Source organism: Mytilus galloprovincialis, chromosome 11 (assembly GCF_965363235.1).
Source record: "Mytilus galloprovincialis chromosome 11, xbMytGall1.hap1.1, whole genome shotgun sequence".
Classification (NCBI taxonomy): Eukaryota; Metazoa; Mollusca; class Bivalvia; order Mytilida; family Mytilidae; genus Mytilus; species Mytilus galloprovincialis.
The window spans coordinates 1,451,619-1,460,990 of NC_134848.1; the positions used below are offsets into that span (position 1 = coordinate 1,451,619).

Genomic DNA, 9,372 nt, shown 5'->3' on the forward strand with positions numbered 1-9,372 from the left:
GTCTCCGTTTCAGCAATGAGCAAATCCCGTTAGCATGAATCAGGCCGATGATTTTCTCCTTAGATTTATTTCACATTTTCTCATGCCGGGACCTTTTTATAGGTTACTATACGGTAAAGAGATGGAGAGGACAACTTTCACATAAAAACCTATCTCGTGTAAATGAATACATCTGTTGTGACATTGTAGAGGATAATAAAATAGAAGATGTAAACAAAACAAAACAACAATGCTCGCACCTTGACCTGTTTATGAATGTTATACACATTTACAAATAAAAAAAAGATACAACGATTAATATTCCTTATGTAACTACAATCCCCTTCCCCTTTTCACCACGAATGTGACCAAACGAATTAGACTATTTACCGGGTTTGTAATAACATGAGCAACACGACGGGTGCAAAATTTGAAGTAGGATCTGATTACCCCTCCGGAGCACCAGAGAACACCCCCAGTTTTTGCAGTGGAAGTGTCATGTTGTTCTGATAACAAAACTAAAGAGAAGGGGGGGGGGGGGGGGGGGGGGCTAAACAACTGAGATTTTGACAATAGCTATATTCATCACTTTTTATTTAGATAGAAAATAAGCAAATTAGTTTCTAAGTAAATTTTATTCACATTCGGAACATACTTATAAGGTACAGTTACCGATACACATGAGCTTAAAAAAGCACTTACAATTGTGCATATTTATAAACAATATCTCATCTTAGAAAATTACATACTAGCAAATCGACACAACTCGGCCGATTCCGTACCTCAGAAGGAGAGAAGCGGAGTCATCCGAGGATTGCCGATTGACATACTAGCTAAACAAAGTCACAAAAGTACCAGGCTGAAGCTAGCGAACAATAGATAGCGAACAATAAGCCAGCGAACAATAAGGCAATATATCGAGAAACCAAAAAACAGAATAAAACAACAACAGTCGTTAAATCAAAAACTTAAGATAAGCATTCATAAGTTTGTGTAACTCAAACTTTAATTGGTTGTTTCGATATGTGTTTGCGTTAGCTGTCCTTAGTAGATGTGGCTGTGTATTTATGTGTCCCGAAACAGTGTAATGGTCGCTGCTTTATAGTTTGAGCTTTACAGATTGGTTGGTTGGTGGTTTTACGCCGTATCAACCCAAAAAAGGCTATATCGCGGCGAAATTAATTTCAAATATTATATAAAACTATTAAAGACAGTTTTAAACAATAGACAAAAAGACTTTCGATGTACTTAAACTTTAATTAAAAGCGAAATTACATAAAATTATAAATAAAACTCAACAATAAGATAAAAAAAAAAATTCTTAAGTTTTAACTACAACTTGTTCATACTCTGAAATATATTCTAATTTCTTTTGAACAAATACTGTTTAATAAATCACACAAATTATCTATTCTAAAATGTTCTCTACGAATATCGAAAAAACTATAACATTCTGTAAAAACACGTTCAATGATATACTTGTTTTAAAAAGAAGAATGGGAGAGGGCCAGGGCTGATATGCATAAAACTTCTTAAGTTAAGATATCCAATTGTAGTACTAATTTATCGTAGGACATGTAGAAAAATCCGTCCGTTCGGAACAAATCTTAACTTTAGAACTTTATTCACACGGGCGATGGGCATATTACTTAACAACGGTCAACCCTGCGGGTTTCTGGCATCAACTTAATGTTTTCGTTTGTTCTATTGATATTTTCTAACTTTTTAAAACTAGTATTGGTTATCCCATGGTCGAATGCTAGAATAACAAATTGGACAAGATAGAATTATGATTACTACAATGGTTATACCATAATTAGACGAAACGCTGTACAAATTGTAAAAGAAACCAAAAATAGTCATAAAGATTGACCAACAAGGGTCAGTGATAAAATATACAATTTTCCCCACAAAACGAAAAAGAGATGAAATTAATCTATAATTGTAGGCGTTTCTACACGAAATTTGCATATTATCGACTGAAACGTGATCAAGGACGACAAACTGGCCAATCACATCGTTGCCATGGAGTTGTTTCTCAGGCGAAAAAATGAAAGTGTCTTGTCCTTCAATTTCGTCGGTCAATATTTTAACCGTTACCATATTTACTTCAAAATTGTAGCTTAGATCAAGTGTGAGGTGATTGCCGTAAACCACGCTAGGTTGGAACTGAGTGTCGTCTGTGGAAAAACAGAACCGTGATAATGCAGATTGTATACCCTTATCTATCGGACAAACTTCAGCAGTAAAGTGGCCAACAACTCTGTACTCTGTGTCAATATGTCCTATTTTTAGTTCAAATAGGTCCTCGGTAATTTCAACATTTTGTTGGTAGTCTACATCTAAGTCAATAATATGGTGCAAATATTTTGCATTCTCAATATACTTCAGAACACCATATGGTGATTTCGTCGTTTTTACTCCCGCAAATATTTCTACAGGTGTGTTCGACACGGTCTTATTGTCAGGTGATATGTCAAGATGGCGATGAAGTGTTGAGCCATTAAAACCAAGAAAGTCCGTTTCGGAATTTATAGTCATTGAAATAGTGATAACACCTGGTTCGTACAATGCAAAAACTGGAGTAATCCTATTTTCTGACTGATGCGAATTTAATGCTGTTACGTCATGGCAGTCCACAGAGAGGTCAACATTTGTATTAATTAAACTTCCACTAACACTGTATGAATGCCTTACAATATTTGGCGGGAAATCATTCCTTTCGTGGAAACATATCCCATGTTCGTTTTCACAGACAGATGCTGTAACTGACCAAATCTTTCCATCATACATGTCTCGCATATATTTTGAACTTATGGAACTCTCTGTCAACCCTATTTCAAACAATATTTTGTTTTCATAATATTTCTTATCTCTAAATTTCTTTCTCAATTTAACTTTAACATCAAAGTTATGGCGTTTCTCAGAACAATCAAAAGTTTTGTTTGCATAAACTCCTTTGTATTTAAACATATTTTGTGTTGAACCACAAATAGTAACTTCTGGCATGGGATCCATTGAAACTGTTTGGTGGTCAGCTGACCTGCAGTTGAAGTGACCATTTGTTGAAGATAGAAATTCATATTCTGGAACTGAAAGCAATTTTGCCATTGTAATAGTAATGAATTAAAGTAATATAAACAAGATATAGACAAAGGCAATTAGTTATTATGGTTCCAAGAGAGTTCTAATAACATTATTACCATGCATCTAAATGTTCGTGGTTTATTTCCAGGTTGCACTCGCGTTTTTTTATTGTCATAATTACGCATTGGTGATTTTTCACTACTTAGAATCATACAGTCAATACATGCTTAGTTTCTAGTTTTTATATAGATTAGACCGTTGGTGTTCCCATTTGAATGGTTTTACACTAGTAATTTTTGGGGCCCTTTATAGCTTGCTGTTCGGTGTGAGACAAGGCTCCGTGTTGAAAGCCGTACCTTGACTCATAAGGGTTTACTATTATAAATTGTTACTTGAAAGGAGAGTTTTCTTATTGACACTCATACCATATCTTCCTATATATATTATTTTTCTACTTTGAATTGTTTTGCATTTGTGATTTCGGTGCCTTTTGTAGCTGACTATGCGGTATTGGCTTTGCTCATTGTTGAAGGCCTTCCCCGTTGACCTATAGTTAGTAATTTATGTGTCAATTGGCTATCTAAGTTGTTTGAACAAGTTAGCTAAGTCGTTATAACGACTTAAAAGTAAAACTCCAACCTGGCACTAACCGGCTTCCGTACATTTTAAGCATTTTTAATGTTGAACAAAAAGAGATTTGTGATACATGTTAATGAGTCAGACAATTCAACGAGGCTACATGTTCAGAAAACGATATTGTTTTTGCCAACTTGTAATAACCTCGACCTAAGTCAGGTGCCTGTAACTCAGTGGATGTCAGTAATATTCGTTATTCGTTTTTTTTTGTTTCCGTATAAACAAGGCCTTTGGGTTTCTCAAATGAATTGCTTCGCATTTGTACATGTCAGAGCCATTTGATATAGCTAATGGTTTCTGTTTTGTTCATTGTTAATGGCTATACGGTGACACAAACCCACGTCATTTGGTTTCATTGGCAATTTTACCTCTTCTCCTTATTTTATTGCACATTTCTCTTGAACTACATCCTTGCATCTGCTTTATAAAGTTTTTAAGAAAAAAAAAGGCAAATAAACAAAGCTGTGCTGAAATATCTCATGTACAAAACACATAGGTACACGGACACGTGAAGTAATGTCAGATATGTCCTACTTACATGATTTGTAAAACATTAATATATTCACTGGCACCAACAGTATAACAGCGATGATAAGAAGAAAAGCGTTTACCAGAGACTTATGTTTACCTGCAAAAATATCATCACTATATATTGTAAAAAACTTACATGTAAATGAATCGCGAATAACTTATATAATCAAAATCGTTTTAGAAAATATTCAAAGTATTTACATCATTCAGATGTATACCTGTGATCTTTTTAGATACAAATTCATTAATGTTGGTTTCTTCGATGCAATATGTTCAAAGATTAATGTTGTTTTAAAATAAATGCATGGGAGCTGATTCTTCTCTCTGGGTTTCAAAAGTCGTATATATCTTATTATGAACACGTCTGAACTTAACATTTAGAATGAACTGCATCCTTGTATTTACCAAATAAGGATTTAAGAGGGAGAAATGCAATCACAAAGCTGTGTGTAAAATTTCATACAAAACATATCGTAAAATGCATACGTGAAGTAATTTAAAATATTGCAATATTCCTACTTACATGATTTGTAAAAGGAAAGCATGTGTACTGGCAACAGAAGTATAACAATGATGACGGACAGGCCGGTAAGTACAAGTAATTTGCATATACCTGCAAAATATTGCCGAAAGTTAGCAAATCAAGACCTATAATAAATCATTCTAAAAAATGTAATAAACTTTCAATACTTTTAAGAAACTGCTTTTAATATTGGTCAACAGTTTAAAATCATTTAAATGTTGGTTCCTTCGATGTGAAATTTTATTTAAAAAAAATAATGTTGTTGTAAAACACTTGGTGCATAACATGTACTTTTCTATATATTGTGTCAAGATCAAAGTTATTAGTTCAGTGTATGTTTACTTGTTTTAATGCCCCATTTATGGGCATTATGTTTTCTGGTCTGTGCGTCCGTTCGTCCGTCCGTTCGTCCGTCTGTTCGTTCGTCCGTCTGTCCCGCTTCAGGTTAAAGTTTTTGGTCGAGGTAGTTTTTGATGAAGTTGAAGTCTAATCAACTTGAAACTTAGTACATATGTTCTGTATGATATGATCTTTCTAATTTTAATTCCAAATTAGAGATTTAACCCCATTTTTACGGTCCACTGAACATAGAAAATGATAGTGCGGATGGGCCATCCGTGTACTGGGGACACATTCTTGTTTTATATGTCTTTTGTTTGAGTTAGATCATTTCTATTGTAATGTTTAAACCCGCTGCATGTATATGCACTTGTCCTAAGTCAGGAATCTGTTGTTCAGAGGTTTTTGTGTGGTTCATAAATGTTTCTCGTTTCTCGTTTTTTTATATAAATTAGAAAGTTGGTTTTCTTTTTAAATTGTTAAATGCTACAAGTATACAAGTAATTTTTTTTGGCCATTTGTAGCTTGTTGTTCGGTGTGAGCCAAGGCTTCGTGCTGATGGTCGTACATTGGTCTATACTTGTTTACTTTAACACATTGTTACTTGGATGGAGAGTTGTCTCAGTGGCACACATCTTACTATTCATATCAGACTCTCGATATGCCTTGTAGGTTTAGTGGATTTGTTTTAAAATCTTAAAGGGCACAAAAAGGTCATCTTTAACAAACGTTAATCAAATTGTATATAAAAAGAAGAATGTGTCCCCAGTACACGAATGCCCCACTCGCACTATAATTTTCTATGTTCAGTGGACCGTGACATTGGGATAAAAACTCTAATTTGGCATTAACATTAAAAAGATCATATCATATGAAACATATGTACTAAGTTTGAAGTCGATTGGACTTCAACTTCATCAAAAACTACCTTGACCAAAAACTTTAACCTGAAGCGGGACAGACGGACGGACGAACGAACGAACAAACGGACGCACAGACCAGAAAACATAATGCCCCTCTACTATCGTAGGTTGGGCATAACAATTCACAAATTTATGTAAGTTAGTATTTTGGTTTTGATTAAGATTGTATTAACTTATTGCTTTTGGGGAGGATAATCATTCTAGCTGCATATTAAAATAATATTCTAGAACATTCATAATTTGAAAACAAATTAGTTTTTAAACGTTTGGTAATATTTGATAACATCCGCCAAAAAGTGAGTTAGTACCTTAAAGTAAAACATGTGATTGATTGGAGGATGCGAAACGTCAAGTGGCCAACATTTCAAGTTTGTTTAGGACAAACACTTGGACTAATAAAAACTTTCTAGTAAGAAACTGATTTAAACACATTATAAATTTAACTTGCCTGCCATGGAAACACGACTTGATAAATCTATAAAAAAAATCAAATATATGATAAGACATTTCGTTAGAAATAAGAAACATATACATGTGTTTGCGTGTCGTGTTGTCTGACAACTGATCAAGGCCAAATTCGGTTTTGGAATAACCACTAGTGTAGTATCCCCGAAGCAGTGGAAACAAGAATGTGTCACAAGTACACAAATGCCCCTTCGATTTTTGCCACCGAAATTTATGAGATAAAATAGACATTTATGTAAATCTTTCTCAGATTACTGAATCTAAGATGAAGTTCGTGTTTAAACAAACTGACGGTTAACGTATATAAAAACTTTTAATCAAATTAATGAAAACTTTTCACAACGATATTTTTTTCCCCAGCATTATGTTGGCCTTTTGTGTACCCAAGGCAGGTGAAGGAAGTCAAATTAGGAGCGCTGTGATTGGATGTAAGGGTACAATATATTTTTATTTATCTATGAATAACTGCAGTGTGTATATTTACAATATAAATTTTAAAACCTATTGAAATATTTTCTAGAGAATTATTCGAAAAGACTTGCAAAATTTCATAAATTTGGTGCAAAATGACGGTGGGCATGGATAACATAAACAAGCTCCGTTGGAAGTTGGTCATGATACTATTTGGCTTTATTTTTTAAAACAGAATAATAAAGTACTAACACAACATATAACTGTTTTATCCAGGTTTTTATCTTAAAAAGTGGTAGATTTAGAAAATGTTAACATTGTCGCCTATGGCAGAATAAATAGTACCGTTTTCCCTATAAGAAGTCGAACTAATATATCACTAGCCGTAAACACTTGAACCCTTCGAGTTAACTTTAATTACTCGGGTTTCAACAACACGAGTTTACTTGGACCCCTCGAGTTAACCCTTTGCACCCTAGTTCCTATTCTCACCGAGCCAGATTTAAACTCGCAGATGCGCTCCACTGCAATCTTACTTAAATAGGATTGTAAGTTTTCATACCGAAGGTCGGTGATTTCTCCTGGCACTCCTTCTTCCTCCACCAATAAAAAACTAACCATCACGAAATAGCACAATAATACCGAAAGCTAGTGGCGTTTAAGACCAATCAATCAGTATTTTTACTTTAACGAGACAAATATTACTGCCTTTTAAAAACTAAACCTACATCTTTAAGTGTCACTACTTTTATTACTTACCAATACTTTACGTAAATCGAAGCAAAATCAATAATTGAATAAGGAAGTAAAACTACAAAATACATATTTAGCGCTGATGTTACATGTATATACTTACATCGGGGAATTTTGCAAATTTTCCATTTTTTGTTTGTAACTACATGTATATTTATACAATAATGAATATTGATTTATTTAAACCGACACTATATGTATATCATGTATATACAAGACACTTTTTAAGACCTATTTTTATCACCAATTTTCCGTAATCACTTCGGTTTTTTTATATCTGGAATCAGTTGAATGTTTGCTACTAATTTTTTGAATGACCAGCATTGATCAAACAATATAATATATGAACAGATAAAAAGCAGGCCATGTGTTTTTGAACGCCCTTTGTTCATGCTTCTCTACAAACCAATTTGAACAAGATATGGTAGCACTTGTTGGTTATTGTAATATATTCCGGAGCACCTGAGATCACCCCTAGTTTTTTGGTGGGGTTCGCGTTGTTTATTCTTTAGTTTTCTATGTGGTGTCGTGTGTGCTGTTGTTTGTTTGTCTTTTTCATTTTTAGCCATGGCGTTGTCAGTTTGTTTTAGATTTATGAGTTTGACTCTCCCTTTGGTATCTTTCGTACCTCTTTTATGATGTTTATTGATGGGTGTTTGGATAATGTCTCGTGGCAAATATTGCATTGATATTCAGGACGATAATTATCGTTTTTTTTACACATTGATATCGTTAAATATCAAGCGCGAGTCACAATGGGAAAAATTTTGCCGATTGAACTCAGCAAACGAGCGAAAAAGCTTTGCATTGTGTCAAGCTGCTGATCTTTTACGATATCTTTATGAAGAAAACCCGATTATCTGTTGATCGTTCCATTACTGGTCTTTTCTACTTCCCTAAGACAGTTTCACCCTTGACTAAAGTATAGATTATCGGGTTTTCTACACATTGATATCGTAAAATATAAGCCGCGATCCAAACAAAAATCTGTGATGCGAGAATTACGGAGCCTAAGCCTAAGGAAGGACGATAACATAAATACGATATATGAATATGCACTATATTTAAGAACAACAACCTTAAAATGAAATTGAGAATGAAAACGGGAAATGTGTCGGAAAGACGACAACCCGACCAAATAGCAGAAAACACCCTTTAAGTTAAATTACCAAAATGGTCGTCCACACATAGGGAAAATTCCGCACCCGGAGGCGGGTTTCAGCTGGTTCCTTAACATAAATGTACTAGTTTATAGGTAGAAAATAAACTCCTGACTTAGGACAGGGCCATAAATGCGGCAGTTTGTTAAACACGATTATGTATTATAAAAAAAAGTCCTATTCTCTTTCTCTGGAATGGGACCTACCGAACTAGACTTCTGTTTTGTACATATCTCTCGAATGGGACCTACCGAACTAGACTTCTGTTTTGTACATATCTCTCGAATGGGACTTACCGAACTAGACTTCTGTTTTGTACATATCTCTCGAATGGGACCTACCTAACTAGACTTCTGTTTTGTACATATCTCTCGAATGGGACCTACCGAACTAGACTTCTGTTTTGTACATATCTCTCGAATGGGAACTACCTAACTAGACTTCTGTTTTGTACATTATAAACATATTTGTTTATTTTTGTCGGTTTTTTCTGCCATGATATTGTCACATCGTTTTCGACTTATTTTGTATACAAGTATACGTTACAAAATCATTTCAGTGCCTT

The 9,372-nt window shown here is 34.3% G+C and overlaps 1 long non-coding RNA gene across 2 annotated transcripts; it reads right to left on the bottom strand.

Annotated features, from left to right (window-relative positions):
• Nucleotides 1-595: 595 nt before the first annotated feature.
• LOC143051503 (uncharacterized) lies at nucleotides 596-7,690 on the bottom strand. 2 transcript variants are annotated; one of them, XR_012970811.1, is made up of 5 exons: nucleotides 7,654-7,690; nucleotides 6,467-6,493; nucleotides 4,757-4,846; nucleotides 4,241-4,330; nucleotides 596-3,071 (listed from the first exon to the last, which is right to left on the bottom strand). It is a non-coding gene; the product is annotated as an uncharacterized LOC143051503 (long non-coding RNA). The 2 variants fall into 2 exon arrangements; XR_012970810.1 differs by lacking the exon at nucleotides 7,654-7,690 and adding an exon at nucleotides 7,457-7,578.
• Between the last annotated feature and the right edge of the window lie 1,682 nt (nucleotides 7,691-9,372).